Here is a 20,300-nt window from a genome sequence, read left to right on the forward strand (position 1 = left end):
TTTTTAGTTTTTTAGGAACCTCCATACTGTTCTCCATAGTGGTTACACCAATTTACATTCTCACCAATAGTGTAGGAAGGTTCCCTTTTCTCTCACCCTCTCCAGCATTTGTTGTTTGTAGACTTTTTGATGACGGCCATCCTGGCTGGTGTGAAGTGATACCTCATTGTAGTTTTGACTTGAATTTTTTTAAGAATTAGTGATATTGAGCATCTTATAATGAACTTTTTGGCCATCTATATATCTTCTTTGGAGAAAAGTCTATGTTTTCTGCCCATGCTTTGATTTTTTTTTTTTTTTTTTGATATTGCGCTGCATGAGCTGTTTGGATATTTTGGCGATTGATCCCTTATTGGTGGCTTTGTTTGCAAGTATTTTCTCCTATTCTGTGGCTGTCTTTATGTCTTGTACATGTATTATGCTTTCTCCATAGTCAATTTTATTAATTTAGCAAAATTTTAACTTTTTTTTTTTATGGTTGAGCATGGAAATTCTCAGGCCAAGAATTGAACCTGAGCCACAGCTGTGACCTTACATCACAGCTACTGCAATACCAGATCCTTTAATTCACTGTGCCAGACAGGATTGAATCTATGCCTCCAGAATGATCCAAGCTGCTGCAGTCAGATTCTTAACCCAATCTGCCATAGAGGAACTCTCACAAAATTTTAACTTTATTTTTTTTAAAGCATTTTTTTTTATTACTCAAATGAATCTGTAGTTATATAAAGAAATTTGCATATCTCCTTAATTTGTAGTCATTTTCTATGTAAAATTAAATAATAAAGGAGATTTAAAACTATGTTTAATGACTATATATTTCTCTTATCAAGAAATTATGCAGGTATCCAAAGATTATTTATTAAATAACACAATTTAACATTAGTCTAAAATCACAGAAATACTAGCAGTCTGGAAAAGACCATATAAATCAGAATATCCTATGATTTATTTTAGCATTAGAAAAGTTACAAGGTTAAATGCTTTAAAAAAATCTGTCAATTCAATTTCATTTATTAAAAATATTTTTATGTATTTTTCTAATTTTAAACAATTTCTGGAATAAATTATACCTCCCAAGACACATGGAACTAATGGAAGAAGTTTTTAAAAAGGTAATCATTACAAATTAAACCCAAATCTTGTACTAATTAAAATATTGTGAAAATATTATTTTTTACATGCTGACAAAACCTTGGGAAAGATATGGGATTTGTTTTAACTTAAAATGAAATCATTCTAATTTGTTGAAAGCTTATCTATCTATTAGGTATATTTTAAGACCCTGGAATTAATTTTAAAAGCTCTGTCTAGCTTTTCTTCTTATCTGGAATTAAAGGTGATTAACCAAATTCACATTTAAGCCTTTTCTTCTGAGTTAATGCTTTAGCTAGGAAAACATACAAAAGAAGTGTAGTTAACATTTTCTGTCTTTCTCTTTTAAAAAATTCTTGACTACCCAGAGTAGATACTTCTAGAGTGTGTAAATTAGTACCAAACAATATTTTATGATCATTTAATCTCTAAAGTTTCCCAAGAGTAGGAAAGTGAGAGGGAACAAAAGGAAAAAGGAAAAAGTAGCTGACTCTAGACTAATATAAAATCATTGTTGAAAAGTGCTACTTATCTCCCCTCTAGGAGGGAGTAGGCCTAGTTGCATGAAAACCCATCTTCACACAAGCATTTGGGGGCTAGCTGGAATGTACACATGAACACACATTTGGTTCAGGCTAGGAGAGGAGCAGACAGACAGACCAACTCGGCCAGTTTAAAACAGTAACTCAGGCGTTTGGCAATTCTATCAAATGTACAATTCAAAACTCTAATATCTCTTGATCCTTGAAGCATAAAATAAAAAGGATTTCTCCTTTGTTTTCTCTCTTTTGTATTGACAAAACAGAATCTTGTGAGGGTTGCTTCCTCTTTCATTTGAAATTCTCTCTCCAATGAATGATCTTATCCTTGTTAAAATCTCCCCAAAGTGGCCACTGAATATTAGTGGTAGAATTATACCAGGTACAGAAGAATGCATATGAAAGAAAACAGAAATCAAGGAGGCATTCAGCCAGGCAGACAAACAGATGGAGAAGATCCCATTAGAATTGCAATGATTACCAAAAATGATACTTGTGCAAACCTCTAGTCTCTAGAAACTGACCAAAGGTTATTTGTCACTAGCTGGGGTCCAGTGACTCTGACATCTGGGTAGACAAAATCAAATGAAGCAGTTCTCAGGGAAACAAAGACAAGACTGAGGAAGAGCCTTCATAAGATGGTGTAAAGGTGTCGCTGGTCAAAGAGCATCCAAGGAATTTGATCTGGCAAGAACTTCTGGACTTGGCAGTTCTTAGGGCTGACTTGAGAACACACTTATCAGGTCCATGTCTGCCTTCTTCTTCAGCTTTCATCTTAGACTCAAACAGAAAGTGACAAGGGAAGACAGGGAAACAAGCAGAAATAGGTTCTACCATGCATAGATTTCAATGGGGAAGAGCCAACCAGTGATTTTATCTGGAGGACTGCTCAAACCTTCTGATAAATGACCAAATGGCAATATTTACAGAAACTGGAATGAGTGACAGACTAAAAGTTTCACCTGATCATAGAAATTATGGAATACATGGTTCTTAGTTTATCTGGGGCTAGGGCTTCTGAGGATTTCTTAAAGTCACATGGAGATTATAATTTTTACTTAGTTACTCATTTCAGTTTATTTGCCTGCTGAGTAATTTGAGGTTTGATTTTACTAAAAGATTCCAGAGCATAAGAATATCATTTATGAAATACTTTAAAAGTGGTGATAGGATTTCCCATTATGGCTCAGCAGGTGAAGGACATGACGGTTGTCTCTGTAAGGATGCAGGTTCGATCCCTGGCCTTGCTCAGTGGGTTAAGGATCTGGCATTGCTGCAAGCTGTGATGTAGGTCACAGATATGTCTTGTATCTGGTGTTGCTGTGGTGGTGGTGTCGGTCTCAACAGCAGCTGTAATTCGACCCATAGCCTGGGAGCTTCCATATGCCATAGGTGTGGCCGTAAAAAGAAAAAAAGTGATGATAAACATATGGTAATATAAATATGAATTTGATCTTGCCCCAACCCTTAAGGGTTTTTTAGTCTAGATAATCATTTAAAATGACAAGAGGGCATCCATGTGTTGTTCTGTTTTTAGGAAAATGTGATTCCAATGTCTAAAACTATATTTACTACTAATTTATGATAAATACTTAAAATAACATTATGAAAATCTTTTCCAATTCACATTTTCTAAAAGATTTTTATCAGGAATATTGTTGTCTTTTCTGCAGCTCAATATAATCATGTGATTTTCTGCTTTAATAAATGTCTTAATATTGAGCTGCTCTTTTATTCCTGATATTAAAAAAAAACTACACTTGCTCTTATACTTCTTTATTACACTTCTAGAGTAATTTTAAAACACTGTATTTAGGATTTTGGCATCTGTATTCATAGACACTCTTTCAAGTTTTACTAAGCTAGCTTAGCTAGAGATACAAATTGATTTTAAGAGTAAATAGGAATTTCTTGTTTCAAAATGTTTAATAGAGCCATTCTCTAAAATCATGTAGTCCTGTTGGATTTTGGGGATAGAAATCTTTTCACTTTTTTCTTACCTGTTTGAGTTATTCAGTGCCTACATAGAATGTACTGAATGTCTGTCCAGTAACTGAGATGCTCTGGGTGGAGGCATTTACTGTGTTGAGCAGGGCAGTCGTGACTCCTGCCTTCTGCCTCTGTGGGTCTAAGGATCTGTTCACATTTCCTACCTCCTTTTGAAGCAGTTTGACAATTTTCGTTTTTCTAGTGTATGAAATGTTTAATCTAGATTTTCAAATTTATTGTTATAGAGGATACAATGAGTATATTTCCCCTTATATTTCTAATAGCTTATTTTTTTTTAAGTTTCTTGGTCAGGAAGTGGTATATAAAACAAGATCTAAAGAGAGATCATGTTCTATCACAAGTGATTAGATATAGTTCTTTGTGCTATACAGCATGACCTTATTGCTTATCCATTCTAAATGTAATAGTTTGCATCTACCAACCCCAAACTCCCAGCCCATCCCACTCTCCCACCCATCCCTTTGGTAACCACGAGTCTGCTGTCCATGTCTGTGAGTCTGTTTCTGTTTTGTACATAGGTTCATTTGTGCTATATTTAAGATTCCACATGGAAGTGATGTCATATGGTATTTGTCTTTCTCTTTCTGACTTTAGTATGATAATCTCTAGTTGCATCCATGTTGTTGCCAATGTCATTATTTTGTTCTTTTTAATGGCTGAGTACTATGCCATTGTATATATGTACTACATCTTCTTAATCCATTCATCTGTCAGTGGACATTTAGGTAGTTTCCATGTCATGGCTATTGTGAATAGTGTTGCAATGAACATAGGAGTGCATGTATATTTTTGAATGAAAATTTTGTCTGATACATGCTCAGGAGTGGTATTGCTAAGTCATATGGTAGTTCTATATTTAGTTTTCTGAGGAAACTCCATACTGTTTTTCGGAATGGTTGTATAAAAGATGCATTATTATAATAATCACTAATGCTTACATAGTACTTTCAATATATTCTGTTTTTCTTATATTATTTTATATAACCCTCACAAAGCCCGTGAAGTAGATTTAAATGAGAGCTTACACCATTTTAAAGATCCTATGGCCAATGTTCTATACCTGACATATGAAATCGATTTTGTATCTTGCCATTATTTGTTTTTCCTGAAGAAACAATCCTATTCCTTGCTTTCTCTTTAATTTTTTAAAATTTTAAGTATTTCTCTATCTCTACAAGACATGAAGGCTAGAGAGAAGAAATGAGGTTAAGAACAATACCAGAAAGGAAAAAATAGATAATATTTAAAAAGAAATACCTCTTGCTATTTGTTTTGTTTAGGAGCAAATGTTTGCTGAGTAAATGACTGAAGTGAACATTCTAAAAGCTCTTACAAATAGTACAAAAAGTATATATTCTGGTATTATAAACATTATAAAATGTTTGAGTGGACAAGAACCAGAAGATAATATTCTTAAATACTTCTTTAGAGAAGATGTCCTGGAATTTAATTTGTGTAGATATAGAAGGCAGAACTAAATTAAGAAAAATTTACCAGGAAGCAGATATTGAATAAACATGAAGAAGAACTTTCTAGGAATTGTAGCTTCTGTGTGTGAGGAGGAGGGACTACCTCACAGGGTAACGAATTTCCTCCTCAGGTTGGGTGACCATATGAAATTTTGGAAGTAATTTGGGAATAAATTATTATTTGGAAGTAAATTATTATTAGTAAATAATTATAGTTGCATAATTTAAAAAATAAGTATTTACTTATTAAAAATTTAGGTATAGTTGGTTTATAATGTTGTACCAATTTCTGCTCTACAGCAAAGTTACCCAATCCCTTTCTTTTATTATCTTCTATCATGGTTTAACCCAAGAGACTGGAGGACCTCATTTCTTATCCATTCTAAATGTAATAGTTTGCATCTACTAACCCCAAACTCCCAGCCCATCCACTCCCTCCCGTCTCCCCCTTGGCAACCATAAGTCTGTTTCCTATGTCTGTGAGTCTGGTTCTGTTTTGTAGATAGGTTAATTTGGGCCATATTTTAGATTCCGCATATAAGAGATACCGTATGATATTTGTCTTTTCCTGACTTACTTCACTTAGTGTGATAAACTCTAGTTGTATCCATTTTGTTGCCAATGGCATTACTTCATTCTTTTTTATGGCTGAGTAGCATTTCATTTTTTATATATACCACATCTTCTTAATCTATTCATCTGTGGATGGACAGTTAGGTTGTTTCCATGTCTTGGCTTATTGCAAATAGTGCTGCTAGAACATATGGGTTCAAGTATCTTTTTGAATTGCAGTTTTGTTCAGATAGATGCCTAGAAGTGGGATTGCTGGATCATATGGTAGTTCTATATTTAGTTTTTTGAGGAATCTCCACAGTAATTTTCCATAGTGGTTGTACCAATTTACATTCTCACCAACAGTGTAGGAGGGTTCCCCTTTCTCTATACCCTCTCCAGCATGTTATTTGTAAATTAAAAATAAAGATTTATTGATTGATATCAATAAATATAAACTGGTTTTACTTTATTGATGACCTTATGTAAGAACATTCTACCCAAAAACTATTTAAGAATAAAATTCTTAAAAAATAAGATAAATCTATGTATATTAAAGCAAAATATAAAAAGTACTTATAGAGTTTAACTGTCTATTAAAGTTATATAAGCAGAGTTTTTTGGTTTTTTTGGGGGGGTGAGCGTGCCCATGGAATGTGGAATTTCTTGGGCCAGGGATCAAACCCATGCTGTAGACATGATCTGAGCTGCTGCAGTGACAATGCTGGATCCCCACCACTGCACCACAAGAAAACTCCTTTTCTTATTTTTCAACTTTTTTTTTTTTTTGGTGTTTATTTGACTACTTTAATCAGTAATTTACTGGGTAGAACATACTTGCCTTGATTTCCCCTGCATATTTTATGTATAACTGCCCTATACTTCTCCCTATTTTCTAAAGAATCCACTGACTTGCAGGTTGGTCGCTTCAGGTACCCTGTGGACTTAGGTTAGAATTGTGACAAGAATTGCTACCTCAGCCACACTTCACTGGCTGGACCAGCACTAAGCCAGCAGGGCAGCAAGCAACATCAATATGGTATTCATGCGCATTTCCTTGTCCTACCGAGTGTCCTGCATGATCTCCGTGGGAGAATGGTGTTAGTTGCTTTGTTCCTAGGAAGGTTCGGACATCTATCAGATATGGTCCTAGCTGAGTTGGAGCTGAAGCTGGAAAAGTGAAAGTCCACCAGACCCATCTTAGCATTTATACTGAACTGTTACTAATAATAATAGGTTAAAAATGAAAAACCCAGGGCAAATGCTAAACTGAACAGGCCAGCAATATGGCAGAATATAAGAAGAGACCATGCTTGGCAAACCAGCTGTGAAGATCTCAGACATGCAGAGTTATTTTCTCTTTTATTAAGCATAAATTCTGGGCGGGCAGAGGAATTCGAAATAAAAATGCATGGAATGTTTTAAGTATATCTAGAATTTCATGCCTCTAGTGCTGTTTGTTGGGTGCATTATTCATCAGAAGTTTCCCTCCAGCCCCATTGGAGGGTGGAGATGTTGGAGACCTCCAAGAAGGGAAGAAAGTAACTGGCTGCTACTGAGTGATGAGACTGAGAAACCTGTCCTTGAATCTGGGTTCACTTCCTTCAGCTTTGAGCACTCAGCATCTCCTTTTGTCCTCTGTAAACTGGAGATAACAGCAGTAACCATGTCACAAGGTTGCTATGAAGATTAAATAGCACAACATTTGTAAAATAGCATTCGCTATGTAATTGTTAAATTAAATCAAATTAGCTCCAGAGCCATGTAGGAGAGAAGAGGAAATGTGTTTTGTTCCACTGTGGTCTGTTCTTCAAACTGACTGTTGAGAGTTTCTCTTCGTTCTCTACAAGGAAAAAATTGCTTTCAGTGCTAAAATAAGAATCCTATTTGATATGGTGAGGGAGACACAATGACAGGATTGCTGCTATTCTCAAAGGGCACTTAATCCAAGACCATCTTGCTTGTGATTAGAAACTTAGTTAAGGGCTTTTAGGTTGTTGCACTCTGGTGAGGAGATACCCTTACGATTCAGAAACCCAGAGCTATCCAGGATACTTTCTGCAAAGAGCATCAGCCACGGACAGTAAGTAGCAGCTTTAGGGAGGAAAATTAGAATGAGCTAAAAATCTCTTCAGACTCCTGTCATTGTTACAAGGGAGAACAAAATGTTAGCACCGTAAACAGGACCATGACTCATCATCATATGGCCTCTGAAATTACGGTCATGAAAACCAAAATGCTATACATAAGAAATATACAGCAGCTTTGATATACTGCCAGATTATGTCATTATTCTAGTTTTAAATTTAACTGCCTGTCATTCCATGTTTATGCTAACCTCACACCACTGTGGGGCATTCAATATATTTTTTTTTCAGTCTAGAATAAAATGTTCTTTAACTGAAAAACTGCTCAGATGAATCACAGCCTAGGGAAGTACACGTGGGCAGTTCATAATAAAATAAAAGCATTACCTTTGCTAAAGCATCAGAATAATAATTTTTTTAAAGCAGGATGCACTTTGCATTCAGTGGTAATTACTATGTTTTTAAAAACAGCAGTTGAAAAAAAGCTTGTACTACTTATTACTAACCTGCTGACTCACCTGAATTTTAGTGCCTCTAGATTCCAGTTTGACTCTTTTTGAAGGTAACATCCCAGATTTAGCCACAAACTAGGGTAATCTGATCACGGTATTTGCACTTCTCTGACATTCCTGTTCATTATCACCTAGTTAGGACAGTCTCAATTCCAGTTCTTATTCTTCAGACACTGTGATGAAAGAAGTTTGATATTACCTGTCAACAGGTAGCTTCTGTCTCGCTCAAAATCAAAGGGTCAAGATCAAAGCATTTACTCTTGAAGTGGACTTGTCTCAATTATGACTTGCTGAAAACTCTGCATGGCTATGTTATAAAGGGGTTAGTTGGTAAGGAATAAAAACCTGATTAGCCACACTAGAACATACAAGCACTCACTTCCACGGATAGCTCACATGTATTTCCCTCTGTTCAATTTCTCAGACCCTTCAAAACAAAAGTCTGAGAGTAAGACAGATATCATTAATGAAACTCTTCCTCTTAAATTTGAGGATTTCCTAATACACCCACAAATTCAGTTAACAGAGAACAATTCGTTAGACAAGGAACAAAGTTTTAGGAGCTGAAGTTTTGTTTGTGTGAGAAGGCTCTTACATTTCAAGTATCTGCAGCAAAAGAATTTGAGTCTTTGTTAACTTTATCAGTAAGAAGTCAGATTTTTCATAGGCATAAATCCTTTATTTTTTCATCAGCGAAGGATTAGATAATTTATAGTCAAAGCTCAGGCGTATAGTTGTATTGATTTGCTTAATGCAGAAGGGGCAAGCAATGGCTTGCAGACCCAATCTAGCCTCCACCTGTTCGTGGAGGTTATTTAAATATTTGTTAGCATATAGCCACATTCATTCATTTAGATATTGTCTACAGCTACTTTCACTCAGAGACTGTGTTCACAGTGTAAAATAATTTGTATTCTGTCCTTTACAGAAAAAGTGTGTTGATCTCTGGATTAATACATATTTTCATAAAACTTTCTTAAAGACCTCTTTTTTCTTTTTGTTATTACTTGTATAATTTTTTAATAGTTACTTCCCCGATACAATTTTTTTCTACTGTACAGCATGGTGACCCAGTTACACATCCATGTACACATGCTATTTTTGCACATTATCATGCTCCATCATAAGTGACTAGACAAATTCCCAGTGCTACACAGCAGGCTCTCATTGTTAATCCATTCCAACGGCAATAGTTTGTATCTGTTAACCCCAAGATCCCCAACCACCCACTCCCTCCCCCTCCCGCTTGGCAACCACAAGTCTATTCTGCAAGTCCATGATTTTCTCTTCTGTGGAAAGGTTCATTTGTGCCTTATATTAGATTCCAGATATGTGATATATGGTCTTTCTCTTTCTGACTTACTTACTTAGTATGAGAGTCTCTAGTTCCATCCATGTTGCTGAAAAATGGCATTATTTTGTTCTTTTTTATGGCTGAGTAGTGTTCCATTGTGTATATATACCACATCTTCCTAATCCAATCATCTGTCAATGGACATTTGGGTTGTTTTCATGTCTTGGCTATTGTGATTAGAGCTGCAATGAATATGTGGGTGCATGTGTCTTTTTTAAGGAAAATTTTGTCCAGATATATGCCCAAGAGTGGGATTGCTGGATCATATGGTAGTTCTATGTATAGATTTCTAAGTTTTCTCCATACCGATCTCCATAGTTGGTTGTACCAGTTTACATTCCCGACAACAGTGCAGGAGGGTTCCCTTTTCTCCACACCCCCTCCAGCATTTGTTATTTGTTGACCTATTAATGATGGCCATTCTGACTGGCGTGAGGTGGTATCTCGTGGTAGTTTTGATTTGCATTTCTCTAATAATCAGGGATGTTGAGCATTTTTTCATGTGCTTGGTGGCCATCTGTACATCTTCCTTGGAGAAATGTCTATTCAGGTCTTTTGCCCACTTTTCAATTGGGTTGTTGGCTTTTTTGCGGTTGAGTTGTATAATTTGCCTGTACTAGAGATTAAGCCCTTGTCAGTTGCATCATTCGAAACTATTTTCTCCCATTCTGTAAGTTGTCTTTTTGGTTTTCTTTGCTGTGCAAAAGCTTGTCAGTTTGATTAGGTCCCTTTGCTTTTTTTTTTTTTTTTTTTTTGCTCTTATTTCTGTTGCTTTGGGAGACTGACCTGAGAAAATATTCTTTTTTTTTTTTCTTCAATTTTAAAAGACTTTTTTTAAAAAAAATTTTAAATTTTTTTTGTTTTCCCACTGTACAGCAAGGGGGTCAGGTTATCCTTACATGTATACATTACAATTACATTTTTTCCCCCACCCTTTGTTCTGTTGCAACATGAGTATCTAGACAAAGTTCTCAATGCTATTCAGCAGGATCTCCTTGTATATCTATTCTAAGTTGTGTCTGATAAGCTCAAGCTCCCAATCCCTCCCACTCCCTCCCCCTCCCATCAGGCAGCCACAAGTCTTTTCTCCAAGTCCATGATTTTCTTTTCTGAGGAGATATTCATTTGTGCTGGATATTAGATTCCAGTTATAAGTGATATCATATGGTATTTGTCTTTGTCTTTCTGGCTCATTTCACTCAGGATGAGATTCTCTAGTTCCATCCATGTTGCTGCAAATGGCATTATGTCATTCTTTTTTATGGCTGAGTAGTATTCCATTGTGTATATATACCCCTCTTCCTAATCCAATCATCTGTCGATGGACATTTGGGTTGTTTCCATGTCCTGGCTATTGTGAATAGTGCTGCAATGAACATGCGGGTGCACGTGTCTCTTTTAAGTAGAGTTTTGTCCGGATGGATGCCCAAGAGTGGGATAGTGGGGTTATATGGAAGTTCTATGTATAGATTTCTAAGGTATCTCCAAACTGTTCTCCATAGTGGCTGTACCAGTTTACATTCCCACCAACAGTGCAGGAGGGTTCCCTTTTGAGAAAATATTCTTAAGGTTGATGTCAGAGAATGTTTTGCCTATGTTCTCTTCCAGGAGTTTGATGGTATCTTGTCTTTGATGAATATAAATGCAAAAATTCTCAACAAAATTTTAGCCATCTGAATCCAACAACATGTAAAAAAGATCATAGACTACGACCAGGTAGGATTCATCCCAGGTGCACAAGGACGGTTCAACATACGCCAGTCAATCAACATCACACACCACATTAACAAAAGAAAAGTCAAAAACCACATGATCATCTCAATAGATGCAGAAAAAGATTTGAAAAAGTCCAACATCCATTCATGATAAAAACTCTTACCAAAGCGGGTATAGAGGGAACATACCTTAACATAGTAAAAGCCATTTATGACAATCCCACAGCAAATATAATACTCAATAGAGAAAATCTGAAAGCCTTTCCTCTAAAATCTGGAACAAGACAAGGATGTCCACTCTCACCATTGTTATTCAACATAGTACTGGAAGTCCTAGCCACAGCAATCAGACAAATAAAAGAAATAAAAGGCATCCAAGTAGGAAGAGAAGAGGTAAAAATATCATTATATGCAGATGACATGATACTATATATAAAAAACCCTAAGGACTCAACCCAAAAACTAATTGAACTGATCGACAAATTCAGCAAAGTAGCAGGATATAAGATTAACATTCAGAAATCAGTTGCATTTCTGTATACCAACAATGAAATATTGGAAAAGGAATACAAAAATACAATACCTTTTAAAATTGCATCCCCCAAAATCAAATACCTGGGAATACACCTGACCAAGGAGGTAAAGGACTTTTTTTGTTTTTAGAATTGCACCTGTGGCATATGGAAGTTCCTGGGTTCCTGGGCTAGGGGTTGAATCAGACCTGCAGCTGCCAGCGTATACCACAGCCACAGCAACACCAGATCCAAGCTGTGTCTACGACCTACATCACAGCTCACAGCAACTCTGGATTCTTAATCCACTGAGTGGAGCTCAGGATCAAACCTGCATCCTCATGGATATTAGTCGGGTTTGTTACCCCTGAGCCACAATGGGAACTCCCGTTTTTGCTTTTGATTTAAATTGTTCCTTTAAAATAGTTAAACACTATGAACTATTCACTGAAATCATGAGAGGATGGGATATTATAAGTAATTTAGTAATCTGGGTGGGTACTATACAGTTTTCAATTTTTAGTAGGGAAATGATGAAATAAACCGTTATGAAACCATCTGGACAAATTTTAAACTTGTTTAATGATTCAAAAGGCACTTCAGGATCTCGAAGTGACACAGGTATCATAATGAACATAAATTATAGGTGGTCAAATACTTATTGATTTGCATTCCACACTTCAGAACAGACAGTTTGAGAAAGGGGCTGTAAATATGCTGACCCTGTGGTATATTTTGAAAACTACTTCAAAAATCCCTGATATCAGCTTGTTTACTTGTCATTTATATTTTTCACATAAAAGTAAATTGTGGTTAAAAAATCTTCAGTTATTTGAGTTTTTAGGCTATTTGCATTGTAGACAAAGAGAAGTTTTACAGTTTTTAAGTATGAGTTGGCAGGATTCTAAAAGACTTTTACTTTCAATTTCTATGTCAGTAATAAATACTCTCAAACAGCAGAAGCAAATATTCTACTATCAGTCTTCTTCCAAAATTGGTTTTCTGTCTCAAGGCTCAAAGTAATGATTGTAATGGGCCTAGATAGAGAGAGATGGGATTAAATCCTGACTCAGCCACTTAGTAGTTGGATGGGGATCATAGACAAGTTATTTAACCCCTTTATGTTTCAATTTCCTCCTCTGTGGAATAAGCGGACTTAACAGAATTATGGTAGGAATTAATAAATTAATGAAGATAAGGCCTATGGTTAGCAAGTTTCTGGCACATAGTTAGAGATCTAAAATGGTAAGTATTTTCCTCAGAGTTCAGAGTATTAAAACATTACTAAAATTTTTAATTTTTTAAATTAACAAACAGTAAAATTCATTTTGGGGGTATACAATTTGATGAGTTTTAACATATGAATAGATTCATGTAACCATCATCATAGTTGGGGTGTGAAACAGTTAAATCACCCCCAAAAGTCCCTCATGTTGTCCCTTTGAAATAGGCTCTCTCCTTCCCCAGTCCTAACCCGTGATGATCACTGATTGAATTTTCGGCACTAGAATTTTTCCTTTTCTAGAATGTCGTCTAAATGGAATCATACAAGTAACCTTTTGAGACTGTTTTATTCATCCAGTATGATGTATTTGGGATTCATCCACGTTTTCCTGTGTCAAACATTTGTTCCTTTTATTGTATTCCATTGTATGGATGTATCACAGTTTGTTTACCCATTCACCCATTTAAGGAAGTTTGGGTTGGTTCCAGTTTTTTACAGTTTTAAATAGAGCTACTATGTGAGCATATGTTGTATAAGTTTTCACTTTTCCTGGGTGAATATCTAGCAGTGGGATTATTAGGTCATATGGCCAGGTGTGTTTAACTTTATAAGAAACTGTCAAGTTGTTTTCCAGAATAGCTGTATCATTTTCCATTCCAGGAATTCATGAGAGTTCCAGTTGCTCTGCATCTTCACTTTAGTATTATTACACACTTAAAAAATTTTTTGTTGGTAAATGAGAGGTGATATCTTGCTTTTTTTTTTTTTTTCTTTTTAATAACGTTGAGCATGTTTTCATTTTCTTATTTGAAAACCATGTATTTTCTTTGGTACAATGTCTGTTTGGATATTTTGTCAATTTTTAAATTGCATTGTTTTCTTTTGGCCTTTTTTTGGCCACGCTCTCAGCATGTGGAACATACTGGGTTTAGGAATTGAACCTGAGCCACGGTAGCATCTGAGCCATAGCAGTAACATTGTCAGGTCCTTAATGCTCTGTGACTCAAGAGAACGCCACATTGTTTTCTCTTTGATGAGTTTTTAAGAGTTCTTTGAAATACTTTTTGTATATTCTGAATAGAAATCCTTTGTCAGATATGTGACTTGCATATATTTTCTCCCAATTTATGACTTGGGAGAACACTCTTTCAAAAAATTAAGATTTTAAAGTTTGATGAAGTCCAATTTTTTTTTTTTTTATGAATTGTACTGTTGGTGTCATGTCTAAGTACTCTTTGCCTAACTTTATACCATGAAATTTTTCTCCGATATTTTCAGCAAAAGTTTTAAAGTTTTATGTTTTACATTTAGATCTATTCATTTTGAGTTAATTTTATACATGATGTGAGGGTTTTATGGTTTTTTTGTTTGTTTGTTTGTTTTTTGTCTTTTGTCTTATTAGGGCTGCACCCAGAGCATATGGAAGTTCCCAGAGTAGGGACTGAATCGGAGCTGTAGCTGCTGGCCTACACCACAGCCACAGCAACTCGGGATCTGAGCTGCATCTGAGACCTATACCACAGCTCATGGCAACGCTGGATCCTTAACCCACTGAGCAAGGCCAGGGTTTGAACCTATGTTCTCAGGGATACTAGTCAGGTTTGTTAACTGCTGAGCCACTTCAGGAACTCCCGGTTTTATGGGGTTTTTTAAAATACAAAATCAATTGGCCATATTTGTGTGGGTCTGTGTCTGGATTCTCTATTTTATTCCGCTGATCTTTGTGTATATCTCTTTGCCAATGGCACACTGCATTGATTATTATAATTTATAATAATTTAAAAATTACTTCCAACTTTATTCTCCTCTCTCAAAATTGCTTTGGCTATTCTCATTTTTTTTTAACCTTTGCATATGGATTTTAGAATCAGCTTGTATATATTTGATTGGAATTACATTAAATGTATAGATCAGTTTGTGGAGAACTGATACTTTTATCATGTTATATCTTTAATCCACAAACACAGTATGTCTCTCCATTTATTTTAGGCTGCATTGACGTCTTTCATCAGAATTATGTAATTTTCAGCATACAGGTCTTGCACATATTGTGTTAGATTTATACCTAAGCACTTCATTATTTTGGAGCTATTGTGTTTTTAAGAATAATTTTTAGTTTCCAATTGTTCATTGTTAGCAACTAGAAATGATTGACTTTTGTGTGTTGATTATATATTCTGGGACCTTGTAAAACTCATTTATTAGTTCTTTTTTTGTAAACTACTTGGGATTTTCTACAAATACAATTTTATCTCTTGCAAATAAGAACAATTTGGAAAATTTCCTTTTCCTATCTTCTCGATATTGAATAGGAGTGGTGAAAGAGGATATTTTGTTTTGCTCCTCATTTAAGGGGGAAAAGCATTCAGCCTTTCATAAGCAAGCATGATGTTATTGAAAGGTATTTGTTTTGGTAGGTGCTCTTTAACAGTTAAGAAAGTTATCTTTAGGAAGTTCCCTTTGTGGCTTTGCAGCAACCAGCCTGACTAATATCCGTGAAGATGAGGGTTTGACCCCTGGCCTAGCTCAGTGGGTTAAATGATCCGGCGTTGCCATGAGCTATGGTGTAGGTTGCAGATGGGGCTCTGATCCTGCGCGATGCTGTGGCTGTAGTGTAGGCTGGCAGCTGTAGCTTTGATTTGACCCTTAGCCAGAAAACTTCCATGTGCTGCAGGTGCAGCCCTAAAAAAAATAAAAAATAAAAAAAAGAAATAAAGAAAGTCATCTTCTATTCCTAGTTTGTTGAGTCTTTTTAAAACTTAAAATGTTATTGAACTTTATAAAAAAATTTGTGTCATATATTGGGTGTTCCCGTTAGGCTCAGTGGGTTAAGAACCCAACTAGTATCCATGAGGAATGGGGTTCAATCCCTGGCCTCACTCAGTGGATTAAGGATGCAGCATTGCTGCAAGCTGCAGCACAGGTTGCAGATGTGGCTCAGATCTGTCTGTGGCTGTTGCTATGGCAGTGGTGTAGACCAGCAGCTGTAGCTCTGATTTGACCCCTAGCCTGGGAACTTCCGAATGTCATAGGTGTGGTCCTAAAAAGAAAAAAAAAAAAATTGTCATATCAAAAAATTGATTTCTCTTTTTAAGACAGTTAATATTGTAGATATATTGATTGGTCACAGTGTCCAATGGTCTATATTTTGTATATCACTGCATACTATTTGCTGCTGTTTTGTAGAGGATTTTTGTGTCAATGTTTAGGAGTGATATTGATCTGTAATTTTATTTTCTTGTCCTCTTTGTTTGGTTTTGTTATCAGACAAATGCTGGCTTTATAAACAGATTTGAGAAGGTTCCCTGCTGTTTTATTTTCAGGAAGATACTCTAGAAGTGATGTTATTTCTTTTTAAAATATAAGAGTGAAAGCATCTGAGCCAGGAGATTTTTTTGGAAAGGATTTTCCTTAGTAAAACAATTTCAAATTTTTTTTTTTTTTTGTCTTTTTGCCATTTCTAGGGCCGCTCCTGCGGCATATGGAGGTTCCCAGGCTAGGGGTCGAATAGGAGCTGCAGCCACCAGCCTACGCCAGAGCCACAGCAACACAGGATCCGAGCCGCATCTGCAACCTACACCACAGCTCACGGCAATGTCGGATCGGTAACCCACTGAGCAAGGGCAGGGATCGAACCCACAACCTCATGGTTCCTAGTCGGATTCGTTAACCACTGCGCCACGACGGGAACTCCTCCAAATTTTTAATAGTTATAAGACTATGCAGAATATCAGTTTCATCTTGGGTGAGTATTGGTAATTTATGATTTTTAATGTGTTGGTCCACTTCATAAAGTTACTGGATTGATGTACAATAAATTGTCCATAGTATTCTCTTTATTTTCCTTTTAATGCCAGTAAGGTATAATGTTATCCCCTGTTTTACTCCTGATATTGGCAATTTATGTCTTCTTTTTCTTTTTCAGTTTTGATAGAACTTTGTCAACTTTATTAACCTTTTTAAAGTTAATAAACCCAATTTTTCTTTATTTTTAGAAAAATTTATCAATTTTTGCTCTTGTCTTTGTCATTGTCATTTCCTTCTTATGCTTACTTTGGGGTTTTGTTTTTTTTTCCCCACTTGTTTCTTAATGTAAAAAGTTGGATTACCGATTTGAGACCTTTCTTTTTTTTCTAACCTAAGTACTTAATGCTAAAATTCATCTTAATGGATGGCTTTAGAGGCATCCCTCAAATTTTAGTATATTGGACTTCAACTTTTTCCATTCTAATACATATTTTAAATTTTCTTGAGATTTCTTCTTTGGCTTGTTGCTTATTTATTAGTATGTTGTTTAATATCCAAGTGTTTAGAATTTTTCTGTTATCTTTATGTTATCATTTCTGGTTCAATTCTATTATGGAGAACAAATTTTATATAATTTCAATTTTTAAAAATTTGTTATGTTTTGTTTTATAATGCAAGATGTAATCTTCATTGGTCATTGTTCCATGTGCACTTGAGAGGAATGTGTACTTGGCAGTTATTGGGTGTTCCATAAATGTGAATTAAATCCACTTAGTTGACGGTGTTGTTCAATTCTTCTATATCCATTCTGGTTTTTGCTGGCTTCTGTTAAATACTGAGAGAAGTTGAGGTTGTCAAATATGATTATGGGTTTCTCTTTACATTTTGCTAATTTTTGCTTCATGTGTTTTGAAGCTTTGCTATTATTTTTTTGTGGATAGACCCTTTTATTATAATGTAATATCCCTTTAAAAAATAACTTTAGCTTGCTTTTGATTAGTGTTTCCATAGTATACCTTTTTTTCCCATCATTTTACCTTTAACTTATGTAATTTTTTCTTTTTTTCTTTTCTTTTTCTGCTGCACCCATGGCATATGGAAGTTTCTGGACTGGAGATCAAATCCAAGCCTCAGCTGTGATTTATGCCACAGCTGCAACAATACCGGATCCTTAACCCACTGTACTGGAACAGGGATTGAACAATGCTGGATCCTTAACCTGCTGCACCACAACAGGAACGTCGCATAATTTTTCTGTTTAAATCCTTTCTGACAGTCTGTCTTTTAATTTCTGTGTTTAAATTACGTACATTTAATTCAATTATTGATATATTTGGATTTCTTCATTTTCTGCTTTTTTCCTTTTTATCATTTGCTTTTCTGTTTCCCCTTCACCGTCTTCCTTTGGAAGACAAAGAATTTAGCTAGTGTTTAATATTATTTTACTTTATTTATTGTATTTGACTATCTCTTTTTTCAGTTTATGTGATGCTCAAGAGTTATAATAAATTTCTCACAGCTTATATAAAACCATTATTTTATACTTCAGTTAGAATATAGAAAATTTACCACCGTATAGCTCCTTTTATTCTCCCCCATTTGTGTTGTAGCTGTCCCATGTATTACTTTAATGTACAGTGAAAAATTATCAGTGTGGTAATTTTTTTTGTTTGTTTTGGTTTTGGTTTTTTGATTTTTGTTTTTGTTTTTTGGTCTTTTTACCATTTCTAGGGCCGTTCCTGCAGCATATGGAGGTTCCCAGGCTAGGGGTCTAATAGGAGCTGTAGCCGCCAGCCTACACCAGAGCCACAGCAACATGGAATCCGAGCCGAGTCTGCAACCTACACCACAGCTCACGGCAATGCCAGATCCTTAACCCACTGAGTGAGGCCAGGGATCGAACCCACAACCTCATGGTTCCTAGTCGGATTTGCTAACCACTGAGCCATGACGGGAACTCTCCAATTTTTGTTTTCATATATCAAATGTATTTTAAAGAGCTTAAGAGAAGTTGTATTTACCCACGTATCTACCATGTCAGTGACTCTCCCTTCAATCCTGTTAGTATAAGTTTTCCTTTGGTATCATTTCCCTTTGGTCTGAAAATCTTCCTTTAACAGTGGTTTTAAAGCAGGTTTTCTAGCAACAAATTTCCTTCACTTGAGAAAGCATTTATTTTTATTCCTAAAGGAAATTTTTGCTCTTGAAAATATTTAGCCAATTCCTTCTGGCCTCCAAGATTTCAGATGAGAAATAGCATTTGAATTGGTTTTCTTGGTTTTGTTTTGTCTTGTTGGCCATGCCCTCAGCATGTGGAAGTGCCCAGGCCAGGGTTCAAACCTGTGCCACAGGAGCCACTCCAGCCACTGCAGTGACAATGCCCAATCCTTAACCCTCTGCGCCATGAGAGAACTCCTAATGTATTGTTCTTTTGTTCTACTTTTTAATATTTTGTCTTTGTCTTTAATATTCAGAAGTTTGATTATAAAATGTCTTGGCATGAACTTGTGTTTACCCTGTTTGAAGTTTACAGAACTTTCAATATGTATGAATTCTTGACTTTAACCAAAAGTAGGACATTTCAGCCATTATTTCTTCAGATTTTTATCTGTGCCACCCTTTTGTTCTTTCCTTCTGGAATTCCAGTTACACAAATATTAGACCTTTTGGTACCATCTCACATGTCCTCTTTCCTGTCATCTCCATTCTACTCTTGAACCTGTCTAGTAAGTTTTTATTAGACATGTAAAGTTCAAAAAGCATTTTGCTGTTGAAAGGTTCCTGGAAAATCCCTTGCATCCTGTTGAGTCTAGTATTTGCTCCAGATTATATATTTTTAACAAAGTATTATTATTATTAATAGTTGCATTAATATAAGCTGCCAGTCAGATCAATGGGACATAAGAAAAATTTAGTTTCATGTAAAGTTTGCGTATGAATATTGTGGATTTAAACATGTCCACAAAGTTTTTTTTTTTTCTTTTTAGGGGTGTACCTGCGGCATATGGCAGTTCCCAGGCTAGGGGTCGAACTGGAGCCGCAGCTGCTGGCCTACGCCACAGCTACAACAACACGGAATCTGAGCTGTGTCTGCAACCTACACTGCAACTTGTGACAACGCTGGATCCTTAACCCACTGAGTGAGGCCAGGGGTCAAACCTGAGTTCTCATGGATACTACTCAGGTTCTTAAGCACCTGACCCACAATAGGCACTCCTAAAGTTTTTAATACTCTTCATCAAAAGATTCATCTTAACTGTCTTCCCCTTGAATAGTGTTCAGTTTTAAATTAGTGGCTTGCATCTAACAAAGAGAATGCATTAAAAAGTGATGTTGTGTCACTACCTAGGTCAAGCTCCAAAAGGCAATATAGCTTCCTTATGACTCTCTTTCTTGAAAAACTCACCTCTGGAAAACAGCCACCATGTTGTGAGAGCACATGTAGACAGCATGTGTCAGGTGTATTAACTGACATCTACAGTC

This window comes from Sus scrofa, chromosome 13, assembly GCF_000003025.6.
Source record: "Sus scrofa isolate TJ Tabasco breed Duroc chromosome 13, Sscrofa11.1, whole genome shotgun sequence".
Lineage (NCBI taxonomy): Eukaryota > Metazoa > Chordata > Mammalia > Artiodactyla > Suidae > Sus > Sus scrofa.